The sequence below is a fragment of the Macrotis lagotis genome, chromosome 4 (genome assembly GCF_037893015.1).
Source record: "Macrotis lagotis isolate mMagLag1 chromosome 4, bilby.v1.9.chrom.fasta, whole genome shotgun sequence".
NCBI classification, from domain to species: domain Eukaryota; kingdom Metazoa; phylum Chordata; class Mammalia; order Peramelemorphia; family Peramelidae; genus Macrotis; species Macrotis lagotis.
Genome location: NC_133661.1, coordinates 56,427,517 through 56,440,996, shown reverse-complemented (window position 1 = coordinate 56,440,996; position 13,480 = coordinate 56,427,517). Strand labels below are relative to the sequence as shown.

General features: G+C 40.0%; 1 protein-coding gene across 1 annotated transcript in view; it reads right to left on the bottom strand.

Annotated features, from left to right (window-relative positions):
* The window catches only part of LRMDA (leucine rich melanocyte differentiation associated), a 1,329,142-nt gene that overhangs the window by 997,568 nt on the left and 318,094 nt on the right, over positions 1-13,480 (bottom strand). The window lies entirely within an intron of this gene.

The following is a 13,480-nucleotide window of genomic DNA, read 5'->3' as shown; positions in this document are numbered from 1 at the left end:
GAGATTTTGATTTGATGATGTCTAAGGTCCCTTCTATCTCCAGGGCCACAATCTTATGACCTTTTGTTTTATCCTGCTTCCATATTTTTGCTCGCAATCTTTCTACCTGCAATGCTCTTCTCTTCCTCCTCTTTGTTATTCTATATCCTATCCTTCCAGAGTGTTCCTGAACCAAATTAAAATCAAAATGGAAAATATTTAACAAAATAAATAAAAATATATTAGAACACAGATAATATGAATGTGTAATTTTCTAAATATACCTCCATTGGGATCATTATGAGGGTTCAGTAGCCCTAATTCTATGAGTTTCATACTACTTTTCTATAACACAAATGATCAAGGATGCTCATTCCATACTTCTCCCAATCTTGTCTAATATTTCCTTCCATAGAATCCAGAGGTGGAGACTTTTGATGCTATCCATTCCAATGCTTAATTTTACAGAGGAAAATGAGGTCCCTTTAGTACCTTTAGGGTAGAAACTGATTATATAGATTCACAAGCATAAATGATGAACACAGCCAGTCAATCCACCAGTCAATAGTCAATAAATGTTATAAAGTCTCACTATGCACTATACCAAATGCTGAGAATTCAAATGGAAACAAAACTGTAGTTAGTGCCTGTAAGCTCTCATGGAGTTTCCATTTTAATGAGGGAAAATAATAGGTAAAAAGAAGCTAAAATAGGAAGGAGGGAATCAAAGATTCAGAATGGAGACATGACTGAAGTACAAGAAATACTGGTGAGAAATACAGCTTTACCACCTACTCATTCTGTCTCTTTGGGCTAATCATTTAATTTTTCTCAGCTTCAGTTTCATATATATATATATATATGTAATATTCATATACACATTCACATACATATATATACACATAGAAATAGATAATATGGATAGATTTTGTCTTTCTCATGTCTAGAAAAATAACATATATAATAGAAACTCAATAGATGTTTCTGGAATGATGTTGATTGAGTCAGTGAGAAGTGAAATGAGGGCTTTAAGTCACACAAGGATAAACAGCTGGGTCACTTGGATTTGAATACAAGTCTTCTGACTCTAAGGCAAAACTCCTTCTAAAGCACCATGAGTTTAGGTCTATTTGTGGGACAAGTTGTGACTCCCTCAATGTATTCTGTTCTACTGAGACAGGCTATTTTGGACTGACCTAATTAGCTAATTGTCTCCATTTCCATTGTTCCCTTTAAAACTAATGTAAGATATATTAATACATATTCCAGCATTCTCCAAACTGAGAACACATTCAATTTATGAATACTTTATGCTGAAGTGAGTATGTGTACAGGGTCTTTCCTATAGGCAGGAAGAGTAGGATGAAACTCTAGCCACTGGGTTATCTTTTCAGTCCTAAGAGCATGACTAATATTATAGTCCAACTGTCTTGATATCATTGATTTAGAGCTCAACTGACATTAGAGAAGAGTTGATCCAATGCTCTCATTTTCAAGATGAGGAAACTGAGGCTTAGAAAAATAAGTGATTAGCCCAAAGACCCAAAATGAGTTGGTGACCAAGCTTTTTTTCTCTCTATACTCTTGTACTCTTCAATTATGTCTCCAAACTGAATACCTTTTATTCAGCTTCCTTTTACCTATTATTTTCCCCTCATTAGAATGGAAGCTCTTTGGGGGGGCTTACAGGCATTGTCTTTTTGTTTGCATTTATATTCTCAGCAGTTGGTACAGTACATTGTGAGGATTTATAATAGTCATTGATTTTTGACTACCTGATTGACTAGGAACCAGGGAGTGTGAATGGATCTAATATATATGTACATATTATATGCACAAATGTGTTTCTTTTCAGTCATGTTTAACTTTTTGTGACCCTATTTGACTTTGGATTTGTCTGCTTGGTTTGTTTTTTGGTCAAGTTACAGGAGTAGTCTGCCATTTCCTTTTCCAACTCTTTATACAAGAGGAAACAGATGAGGCAAACAGGATTAAGTGATTTGTCCAGGGTCATACAGCTAGTAAGTGTCCAAGACTAGATTTGAACTCAAGAAAAGGAATCTTCCAAACTCCAGGCCCAATGTTTCATCCTAGATGCCCTAGTTTTTCTTTGTTGAATTTTAAAAGGGAAGAATAAATATTTATATAGCTAGTTAATTAGATGAAACAAAAGCAACAATACAAACTCTGCCTGGCAAATAAATATAAATTCATACAGTACAAATAAAAATCAAATGCTATCAAAGTATTCCAAATAAGTGAGTTCAAAACTCAGTTCTACCCTTTATTTCTTATAAGACCTTGGTCAGGTTACCCCATTTTAATCAATCAATCTACATTTATTAATCACCTACTGGGTCAGATGCATCAGGGTTACAAAAGAGGCAAAAAATAGTCCCTGCCCTCAAGAAGCATATAGATTAACGGGGATGTCAACATGGAAACAAGCCATATACATATGTGTGTGTGTGTGTATATATTATATATATATATATATATATATATATATATAATGAAATAATTATAAGAATTATGTAATGTATATATAATAATAAGGAAAAAATAAAATTAAAATGAACTGATAACAGAAAGAGGTGACTGAGTCATCTCCGTATCTTATTTATGCATTTATTTAAAATAAATGAGGAGACAGGTCTAAATGATCACTTTTCTGATCAAAATCTTAGGACATTAAGCAAGTAAAAGCTCTGAAAAAAAAATAGTAATTAACTCCTAAAGGGTGTAAGATAGAAAGAGGCAAGAGGATTGCAAAAGGAAGGAAACTCCACTGGAAATGGAAGAAACAACTCAGCTTTGTAATCCTCCACATAGTAAGTTCCCAACTTTTTTACCCCTAAGACTTCAATCTCCTTTAATGACCCTGGTTTCCATATTACAAGGAGGAAGAGGCCTTGGTACCATCTATTAAATCAAACTGTGCCTTTGAACTGCATGCAAGCCAGGTTGAGAAAACTTAATTTTATCACTTGTCAAATTTTCAACCTTTGAAAAATTACTCAATATCAGGATTAATATACAATACAATATCCAAGCGGTTAGCAGGCTCTGAACTCATATTATCCAAAAATGATGTTAGATATGGACAAGATGACCAGCAAGGCTTCCAATCTTCCCCAGTCTTCTGTCTGAAAGAGGAAAAACGGGTGCTGGGCTCCGGGACAAATTCACTTTTAAAAGTCGGAGTGATAGATAATCTATGCCAAACCCGAAAATGTGTCTCATGGATCTCGATGCAATAGACAACTTATTAATTTCATTAAAAAACCATCCCATTCATCATCTCTAGCAAGTCCAAGGCCCTTCTCCAAAGACCTTGGCTCTAATTGTAAACGCAGTTCACTCAAGCATCCTGGGGGGTTCTCCCAAAGAGCTGAAATGGAAACTCTCCTGATGTTCCAGAAATCCTTTCTCTGAAATTAGTGTATGTCCTTCATTCTCAAAAAAGATTATAATATCAGGGAGATGATGCCATGACAAGTACATGAATTGGATTTGAGTGAGGGAGTTCTGTGCTAAGTCACCAATCTCACTTGCACCTACAGAGCCATTTGGATCTGGTGACCAGATATGAATCTGAATGACTGGAGATGGCCCTGGATGTGAGGCAATGAGGGTCAAGTGACTTGTCCAAGGTCACACAGCTAGTAATTTTCAAGTGTCTGAGGTAGCTCTGGACTTTCTGACCCCAAGGCCAGTGCTCTATCCACTTTGGTAAAGGTATAAAACAGCTACATCATAAGATATTTTTGTGAAAATCAAGTGTGCCTCATAGACCACTCCCATGATTAGAAGACCAATCTGTAACCTTGGGGCAGCTAGATGGCAAAGTGGTGAAAGCACTAGCCCTGGAGTCAGAGAGACCTGAGTTCAAATCCAGTCTGAGACACTTAATAATTACCTATCTGTGTGACCTTGAGCAAGTCACTTAAGCCCATACTTTGCAAAAAAAAAGCCCCCCCCCCCAAAAAAAGGCCAATTTCTGTTGCACATAATTTGGAGGTAATTTGTGTCAGACTTAGGATCCGCACCTAGAACCCACAATTCTTGAGTCTCAAATATGATTGTTCTCTCAAGGCAATGCTGCCTCCATTAATTGTGTTTGTTTTCGGAAAAGATTAATCCAGGGAAAGGCAAATTTGGGCTTGAAAATCTAGTTATCCCATAAGATTATGTTGCCCCATTTGATCTGATTGTTCTATTTTTTGTTTCTCTAATTCTCCACCTTATACCATGTTAAAAAGTTGTCCCCCGTTTCTCATACTAAGAACTTGAGCTATTGTGGTTCGTTCTCTCTCTCTCTCTCTCTCTCTCTCTCTCTCTCTCTCTCTCTCTCTCTCTCTCTTTCTGAAACCATCTTTTAAACTGCAAAAGTTTCCTAAGCTGTTGCAGGACTTGTCTTTTCTGCCGAAGAGATTCATCTGGCCACTCAGTGTCTCTTCGCTCAGCTCAGGTGAGGACTTGGAAGGCACAGTGCTAACGTTCCCCCTTTAAATGCAACTGTTTCCCAAGCTCCAGTCACTCAAGGAGACTCCAGGATTGGATAAAGAAAGCAACTAACTTTTTTTTCCCCCTCTGACACAAAGGATTTCATAGTAAGCATGAACGATCATTATTATCGCATGCCTTCATAGAGGAACAATATGTCTTCTTCCCGATCCATCAGTTGCAAAAGGAGCCGGTAAATATTGTTATTTACCACCACTAAAGCAACAATAACTGATTATGGTAAATTTAGTGGAAACGGTAAAATAATGGCAGGAGAAAGAAAACGCATTCTGGGGGAACACTGCGTGAACTTATTGGAAATAATCAAGCATTCTGTTTGAGTCAAGCAGAGAGAAAAAAAACTGGGGGAGCTGGGGAAGGGGGGGTGCGCAGAGCCAGCCTGGCCAGCCCGAGCTGGCGTGTGCAGGCTCCGGCTGCGCTGTGGCCTCTTCCGATTCTGAAAGAGAAGCGGCCAAGATGCAAACAAGCCTCCTGCGCTCTCTTAGCAGTAAGTAAATTGCTGTGGGATCTGAGTGCGGGAATAGTGCAGCAGGCAATTCCTCTCTGTCTTTCATTCTGTTTGTCTGTGTTAAATTCCCCCTCTGCCCTCATCCATTCTCACATCCACTTCTCAGCTTTGTCCATCCATCAATCCCCGCACTTTGTCAGCGCTGACTTCATCCCGGCGCTCACAATCACATCCCGGCAATCCTCCTGCCACCAGGGAGCCCTCCGCCTCCCAGCTGCGCTCCCCCAGCTGCTGGCGGACCCCGGCCCCGCGCTTGTCGCCTTCGATTGCACAGGCGAGCAAAAACACTCCTGCCCGACCTCATTCCTGGAGAACCGCTCTGCCCCTCTGCCAGGGAGGGGAGTGCAACGAAAGGGAGGGGTGGGGGAGAAAGAAAGGATGAAAGTGGCTGTGTGAGGGATGCAGAGAAGGGAGAAGGGGAGGGAGAGAGAGAGAGAGAGAGAGAGAGGAGTGAGTGACGGAGAGAAGGAAAAAAGGAGAGGAGATGGAAAGAGAGAGATCTGGGGTTGTAAGAAGATGACAGAGAGAAGGATGAGAAAATAAGAGGAGAGATGAAGATGGAGAGAGGGAGAAAGACAGAGATACAGAGAGACTGAGAGACAAACAGAGACAGATATGGAAGAGACAGAGAGACAAAAACAGAAAGACAGAGACAGAGGAGAGGGAGAGAAGAGTGAGTGATGGAGAGAGGGAGGGAAAGAGGAGATGGAACAAGAGACATTCTGTGTTTGTAACTATATGACAGAGAGAAGCATGTAGGAAAAGGGAGGGGAGTTGGAGAGAGGAGGAGAGAGGCTGTGTGAGTAAGAGTGAGTGTGACACAGAGATGGAAGGAGAAAAGGAGAGAGGAGTGAATGATGAGTGAGGGAGTGAGGAAAAAAGGAGAGGAAATGGAAAGAGAAAGAGACAGTGTGTGCTTGTGTAAGTGTGTGAAAATGTGTGTAAGAGTGTGACAGAGAGAAAGATGGGAGGAAAGAGGGAGAAAAAGGGAGGGGAGATGGTAGAGGAGAGAGGGAGAGGCAGAAGGAGAGAGAGAGAGAGAGAGAGAGAGAGAGAGAGAGAGAGAGAGAGAGAGAGAGAGAGAGAGAGAGACATTGGTTGAATTTTCTAAAACAATTCGCACACTGGTCAGGTGGAGGCTCAATCCATCTTCCCTCTACAACACATCAATAGAAATCACAGGGAGAAAATGTATCACTAATTAAGGGTTGATAAGCTCTAGTCAAGTGCAGTTTAGGTAGAAAAAAAATAAAGCCCAGTACACCTGCCCAGGGCTTCTAGAAGCTGAGATCTATATAGCACTTTCCTAGTCTGCTAAGGATGGAAATTTTAATTCTGCTCCATCAAAAAAAAAAAAGTTTCCCTTTAAAAATAAAACAAAGAAGGGTTTTGGGGAGGGAAAAGGATGGGGGGGGTGAATAAAGAATCATTTTTATTCAAAAGATCATTTGCAAAAGATTTCTCAGGTTGAAAAAAATAAGATTACTAAAGGAAAAAAATAGTTACCTAGCAACAAAACTATTTTAAAACATTCTTCAGTGTACTGTCTGATTGTGTGCTCTTAATTCAAAGGTGTATAATCTGAGCAAGCATCCACCAAACTGCTGCAAGATTTCTTCCTTTAATTTTCAACTACTGTTTTGAGGGGGTCCCCCCACCCACCCAATGTGGGGGCAACTTGACAATTAGCAATAAATAAAAGCATAAAAGCTTTCCAAGGTTACACATTTCTTTCATTTTTCTCCTTGGGGAGAAAAAAAAATCATATTACATTTAGAATATGAGACCCTCTTAGTTAATAAAATGACTTATTCAACTAAGCTTCCATTTACTAGAATGCATTAGAGTCTTCATGTGAGAGGCACCCTTCTCATACCTAATTACTACAATGCCCTTTGAACTGAACTACAGGCTGAAAAATAAAAATCCAGTACCTTGATAAGGGGTCCATTGTTCATCTGGCCCATTCTACGATCTTGAAGGAGTGAGTCCCAAACTGACATAGTTATAAAATGTTTCCACTAAATTGCTTATGTGGCATAACAACCCTGGAGTTCAATAATACCTATTTCATAACCTTGTTAGAAAGATCAAGAAATATAATGCAATTCATAAACCTTAAACTCCTGTATCAATGTCACCTATTAAGTATTAACAGTGGTCTTATTTAGTGATTCCTCATGTAGTTATGAGCTCGAAGTCTTCAATGCACTTGGCCTCAGTTTTTCTTCAAGGTCTACCTCTAAAAGTCTATGTGATAGGGTCTCATAGGGTGACTAAATACTTGGTTACAAATTTTGTAGCCAATTCAACAAAATATATACTTGAAGCAGAAAAGTTTCATTGTAGGATTCTGCTTTTATTTTCCAAAGGTATTACTTCTGCTCAAAACAGTTTTGGAAATCCCCTTTGAATTGTCTGCCACCAAAGTTGTTTACAAGTCAACTGAGAAAATTAATGTAACTTCCTTGAGTCAAAATCCACTTTATATAAGAAACCCTTCCTAATCCCCCTTTATGGCAATGCTTCCTTTCTATTGATAATCTCCGATTTATCCTTCTTCTTTGGATGGAGTTGTTGCGTTTTGTCTCTCCCACTAGACTGTGAGCTAGGCTCTTTTTTTACATTTCTTCATAATGCCAACACTTAGCATGGTAGCTGGGGTTTTTTTTAATCCAAATCACCTTAATCACCTAACTGATTCAAGAACCTTGACTTGGGTGACTGCTGACTACTTCCAGAGATCAAGTTGATCCTCAAAGGCTGAGGTTTATAATCTTGAAGCTGTTTCAAAAGACTAGTTCTAAAGAGGAGTCAAAGACTCTCAAAACTGGAAGAGAGTTCCAGGACTTCCATTTAGTCAAACCCATACATAAACAAGAATCCTCTCTCCGGAGTACCCAAAAGAGAGATGAATATGCTGGAGCCAGCCCTCACTTGAAGACCACTAGTAGTTAGGAACAACTCACTCTCTCCCAAGGGATTCTGATTCATTTCTGGAGAGCTCTAAGGTTTAAAAGTACACAATTTCTTGGGCAATAGCAGCTTTGCTAAAATTAAAATATCTATTTCCCATTTTCTATGATGCCATAGAAGAGGAACAGCATCCAATTGGAAGCACAAGTTCTGATATGCATTAAAAAAAAAAAACAACTGGGGTGGCTAGGTGGCGCAGTGGATAAAGCACCGGCCTTGGAGGCAGGAGTACCTGGGTTCAAATCTGGTCTCAGACACTTAATAATTACCCAGCTGTGTGGCCTTGGCAAAGCCACTTAACCCCACTGCCTTGAAAAAAACCTAAAAAAAAAAAAAAACAACTCCAGTGCTAAACCTGTTATGGATGGAGATTTGGTGGGCAAATAGAGGGGAATGAATAGATAAGATATATTACACCTCACCTCTCAACCCACCCTCCAGTTCCAGAGCAGTACAGCTACAGGTCTTAGCATGAACTCCTAGCCATAATCCACCCTGTGTCCCTTTTGTCTTGGAGTCTTAAATACCTAGAGGACCTTGAGTTGTCACAGAAGAGACTTGGGGGTGGGTGGGAAGAGGCCATACTAGAAATTCTCCTCTCCTCTGTGACTATACACATCAGACATCTCTAATTAGACAGCAACAAAATTTTATTAATAGGATGGACATTATGGAATGAGCTTGTTATAAATGGGCCCTGTCAGAGCCTTATTCAGCTACCAAATGAGTATTCTCAGTTCAGTGCTCTCATCTGAGGCATCACGCCTGGTGCTGGATAACAAATGATTGCTATTAACCGTATTGTTAGTAATGATGGCTGAAAACAAACAAAAACCCATAAATAACAGTCTACAGAAAAATTAACCCATAAACTTGATAGATATCCAGCTGAGAAATAATAAATGACACTTTGGGGCCTGCTGGGAGAAGCTAGTGGTTTTTGTTTTCCTCTCTGTCATTAACACATTTTCTGTGCTAAAAATTAGATTCTGATATATAATTATCAACGCTCCCAGATATTAATTCTGCTATCGCTCCCTCGGTTTCTCTGCTGGCTGGCTATAATGTTATTCACAGATTACTCTGAGAAAACACATCAAACACTTAACAGAACAGGTCAAAGTGACAAGCAGCTTTTGCTGACAACACCAACCTGCACTGTCTTTTTTTTTTTAAAACCAGGGACACAAAACAAATTTCTCATATTAATTAACTTGGGTTCCCTTCCAGCCAGCACAGGCCTGTGCTATGTAATGTGAGGTAAGCAAATTCCCTACTGTCCTAATGAAGGCTGCTGAGAAAGGGAAGAAGTGACAAAAATTATGTGGCATTTACAATGTTCAAGGTTGCTATTCATTATCATCTTGGGGGGAGTGGGAAGGATGTGTTGTTCAAAACAAGTTATCAGAAAGTCTTCCTGTGCTCTCTTCTTGTCCTCATCTCCCAAGGAACTGAGGGTGGGGAACATGGCGTTCTTGAAGGTCCATACAGTTGAGCATGAATGCCAAAGACCTTCTCCCACAATGAGTATGGTTCTGGTCATGGAGGGCACATCAGTAGTATCCCCAAGAAGGGCTTTGCCTCACCAAATATGGCAGCTTCTATGCAAATCACTAGTCCTGACTGAGCCTATCATCATTTCACTAACAATTAACCAGACCTAGAATTAAGAAAGAAAATTCACCAAAGTGCCTTCTCATCTTCCCTATGGAAGGCAGAGATTTAAAATATTATAATATGTATATATACACCTAGAGAGAGAGGTAAGTAGATGTCGCAATGGATAGAGAACTGGGCTCAGGGTCAGGAAGACCTGAATTCAGTCCAATTCAGTAGTTTCCTAATTCTGTGACCTTGGGAAAATTATTTAATTGCTGTCACTGAAAAAGAAAATGGCATATGTCTCCAGACCAAATTGATACATATTCACACACACACACACACACACACACACGTGAATATACCATGTAGATTTATACACATGTATATGAATAAACAGTTATACATATATAAAATTATACTTGTGGGGGAAGTGGCATTAGATTCCTTTAATAATACTAATTCCGTCAACAAACATTCATTAAGCACCTACTACCAGCTCCCCACTATGCTAGGTATTGGGCAATATATAAGAATAAAAACACCCCCCCATTTAAGGAACTGGGGGGGGGTGGGGAGGGGAGACCACAAGTTTGCAGTTAAATAGATACATCCCATTTACAAAACAGATCCAAAATAAATATGGGAGCAGGAGGTGCTAACAATGATAAGAACTTGCACATCATTAGAATTCTATGTAAAGTGGCACCAGGCACTAATGATAATGTTTTCCTCCTATGTCATGTTTGGAAAGCCAGTGATTTCAAGGAAAAAAATAAATAATACGCAGGTGCCTCCTTGAAAAGCTGGAGCTGATTCCTAGGTGGATCTGTTATTTGCGTAGAATTTAATTTTTATTGTTCTTTAAAACAGGGAGAAGGCAATGGCAAAAGGTGAAAGGATAAGAAGGAAGAAATTTTAGGGAAACTGCAAGAAGGGGAGAAATATTTCCAAATGGTCGTACTAGGGCCTAGTGATGAGCAGGGCAATTTTCATAATTGAAAAAAATTAAGTAGGTATGCCAACCACTTGACCAGGCTGAGCTCCCACCACCATGGAAAAGAAATGGCGACTCATTATTTCAAACAAACAAAACAACCCAGAACCATTTGCTTTCCCTCAAAAATGCCAGTGAAAATATGACTAATATGGAAATGTATTAAACTCAATTGTACAAGTACAACTTTTGCCAGATTGTTAGCAGCCATGGGGAGAAGAGAGAGAAGGGAGGGTGGTAAAAAAAAAATGTGCATCTCATAAACTCATACCTTTGCATGTAATTGGAAAAATAAAATAATTTTTTTAAATGGTAGTGAGACTCTTGACCAAAAGGTAAAAGCAGAGAACTACTGGATGCTAGAATCAGGGTAGAAGAGACACACACTCAGCAAGACAATGAGTGATGCTGGGCTAGCTAGGCTGATGGAGAAAGCAAAAGAAAATGGAGGATGGTGTTTGGGTCACCAATTTAGCCAACACCCCTGGTTACAGCTAGGTGAAGCATTATATCCCATCCACCCACCCTGGACACTCTGTCCTTCCCTACCTCCCTCTGGCTCCTTTAACTCTTTATTCACTTATCCAAATAATATTTATGAAATGGGGGGTGGAAGAGGGTGAACCCACTCTTTCGAGGGCCCCCTTTAATCCCTGCATCTTGTTCAAGGATCACGGCCAGTTTGATGACAAGAGTCTAAACGGCAAATCCCACACATCCCGCGCACGACGTTTTCTCCCGTATCTGGCATTGTGATATTAAATAACTATAAAACTCGAAAGCCAAAATAACTAAATCACCTGGCAGCCAATTTCTGAGAGTTAAACCACAAACCCGGAAAATGGTGGAGTGTGTTGAAATAATGTAAAGGAAACCCATAAATTCAAACTTTATGTTCTGTAAAGAACAAATATGAAAAAAGCATCAAAATAATGAAAGATTGTTTATGTATTCTGGCATGAAATGGGAATGTGTTATGAGAGGGAGCGCGGCGGCAGAGACAGATCGACAAAGCTGACAGTGTGGTATTCATCCTCGGCGGCGCGGCGGCCGGCGTCCCGCTAGTGTCAGCAGACAGCGCAATAAATCAAGGGCTCTCGATGCTGTACCTACAGCTTATTACATCCAAGATGACAAATAAATAATAATCCCTGTCAGAGCGGCCCTTTGCTCAAGGATTGAGCCTGAAACCTTTGGCTCATCACTCCTCATCTTAAGTGAAAACACTAGAACTGGGGAATTGGAGGCCACGGTTTGCTAAGCTCATGAAACACAAAACGAGCCGGGCAGGGGAACACGGACTAAACAAGTAAGGTCAAGAAGGAAGAAAGGATAAACATTTAAATAATCCTGCCTGAGAGGTGGCAAAGTGGGAGTAGCAGGGCCGGCTAACGGGCCGCCTAACGGGCGAGGAGAGGGGGAGGATGGAAAGTCCAGCATCAGCATCCCCAGAGCCCCTCCCACGCCTCTGTGGCCAACCCTGAGGACCACTGATCCTGATCCTGGAGTCTGGATGCGGGATGAAAGGGGCCCCTCCGAGAGGCAGGGCACTGCTCTGCTACCCTCCTCCTGATGATAGATAGATGATAGATAGATGGATAGATAGATACAGATATAGATACATATAGACAGATAGATATTGATAGATATAGATATATAGATAGATTGATATTTATAGATATAGATACAGATATATAAAATATATACACATATATGTGTGTTTGTATATATATATATAATATATATATAGCATATATATGTGTATATATATATATATGTGTGTGTGTGTGTATCCATCTATATGCATATAGGTATGTGTGAGAGAGAGAGAGAGAGAGAGAGAGAGAGAGAGAGAGAGAGAGAGAGTGAGAGAGATTCAGGGAGGGAGGAAGAACTTTCTCTACAATGGGACCTTTTCATCCCACATCTCGGGATACATATATATGTGTGTCTGTGTGTGTCTGTGTGTGTCTGTGTGTGTGTACCTGTATGTGTTTACATGTATATGTGGTGTATATTGTATACATACGTGTGTATATGATGATGACATTTATCCTTCAGTCTCAAAGAAGACCATGACATCAGGGAAGCGATGTCATGACAAACCCATGAACTGGATTATAGTGAAGGGGGCTGTGCTGAGTCACCAGCCTCACTTTCTCCTCCAGATCTATCTGGCTCCAGTGGCCAGATATGAATCAGGATGACTGGAGATGGCCCTGGATGTGAGGCAATTAGGGTTAAATGATTTGTCCAAGGTCATAGAGTTAGGAAATGGCAAGTATCTGAGGCTGGATTGGAGCTCCAGTCCTCCTGACTAGAGGACTGACAAAAAGAGAAGGAAAAGAGAAAAGAGAAAAGAGAAAAAAAGAGAAGAGAAGAGAAGAGAAGAGAAGAGAAGAGAAGAGAAGAGAAGAGAAGAGAAGAGAAGAGAAGAGAAGAGAAGAGAAGAGAAGAGAAGAGAAAACAGAAGGAAAATCAGGAGGCCCAGCTAAGTTAAGGTCTCAGGGAGGCTGATCTTAAGTACATTTCTATAGTGGTCTCTATGATACCTCACTACCTTTACAATAATACACACACACACACACACACACACATATTGGATAATGGAAGGGTTAAAGGGCCCTAAGGGAGCTGGGGAAAGACAGAAATTAGAGGGTCTTTTTGAAGGTAGCTATTGCTTCCCATGATGAAATATTCAAAAGTAGGAAAAGCAAAGGATACATTGGCAAAATTTACCTTTTTCCAGTTCAGATTTCAAATTCTAAAACTTCCTTCTCCTAAAATCAATCCATCAATAAGCATTTATTAAGTGTCTATTATGTGTCACCTCTCTGCTAAGCATTGAATGTGCCCCCTCCTCATATTATCACCACTTCCTCAAATTCACTATT